This window comes from Frankliniella occidentalis, unplaced genomic scaffold, assembly GCF_000697945.3.
Source record: "Frankliniella occidentalis isolate FOCC.00 unplaced genomic scaffold, Focc_3.1 Scaffold301, whole genome shotgun sequence".
NCBI classification, from domain to species: domain Eukaryota; kingdom Metazoa; phylum Arthropoda; class Insecta; order Thysanoptera; family Thripidae; genus Frankliniella; species Frankliniella occidentalis.
Genome location: NW_026267427.1, coordinates 64,165 through 65,180, shown reverse-complemented (window position 1 = coordinate 65,180; position 1,016 = coordinate 64,165). Strand labels below are relative to the sequence as shown.

General features: G+C 57.7%; 1 protein-coding gene across 1 annotated transcript in view; it reads left to right on the top strand.

The window, feature by feature from the left end:
* LOC113215362 (xenotropic and polytropic retrovirus receptor 1-like) overlaps positions 1-1,016 on the top strand; it is a 41,227-nt gene that overhangs the window by 5,868 nt on the left and 34,343 nt on the right. The window lies entirely within an intron of this gene.

The window sequence follows — 1,016 nt, the reverse complement described above, 5'->3', positions numbered from 1 at the left end:
GAGAGGGAGAGAGAGGGACAGAGAGGGAGAGGGAGGGAGAGAGAGAGAGAGGGAGAGGGAGAGAGAAGGAGAGAGGGAGAGAGAGGGAGAGAGAGGGAGAGAGAGGAGAGCGAGGGATAGAGAGAGGGAGAGAGCGAGTGGTAGAGGGTGACGGGGAGAGAGAGGGAGAGTGTGGGAGAGAGAGGGAGAGAGAGAGAGGGGAGCGCGAGAGAGATGAGAGGATGGTAGATGTTCAAGGACGCCCCAAAGCAGCCAGGAGAAGTGTGGGAGGTGGCAGGTATTAATCAATAGCAATGGTTGAGGGGGTTGTGGCCGAGAGATGGAGGGGACAGGTTGGGGGGGGGGGGAGAGAGGTGGAGAGAGAGGGAGAGGAAGAGAGCACTCCAAAAGACTGGTGAACCGTGAGCTCCCGTGGTCGTACGAGTGGAGGGCAACAGGTGACAAATACCTGGTCAGCATCGACAGCCGACGCGGTCGGCGCGCCTAGCATGGTCAGCAGTGTAGCGCCCCTTCGGGTCTCGCGCCCGGGTTGCCAAGCGGGTGCAGGTGCGCGTTTGTCGGTGGCGAGTGCAGTGTCAGCTCTATAGGGTTGGAAGGGGGTAGGGTAGAGAAGTAGCGCCAGGCAGTGTCAGCGGAGCACTGAGTCGCGCTCCGCTCGCGAACCGATTCAGACAGTCAGTGTGTGTCCAGTCGCGGCCTGGTGTGCAGTGAAAGTAGTGTTTGTGTGTGAATAAGTGCGAAGTTTGAAGTCTGGAGAGCCAGGCGATATTGCAATACATGGTAAGTGAATGTTAAATAACGTGAGTGTTGAAGCGTGTTAAAAAGAAACGTGGTATGCTAAAACACTTGCGTTTCAGGTGGTGTTCAAGGCCCCTCTCCGAGATGAAGTGTGACTGGTGCAGTGCAGAGGTGGGCGAGCCCAACCAACTCCTCGCTCACATCCTCGCCCAGCATGGGCCCAAATCCTCCATCTCCAAGCCGCGTGCAGAAGCAAAGCCGTGTAGTGCAGTGCAGTG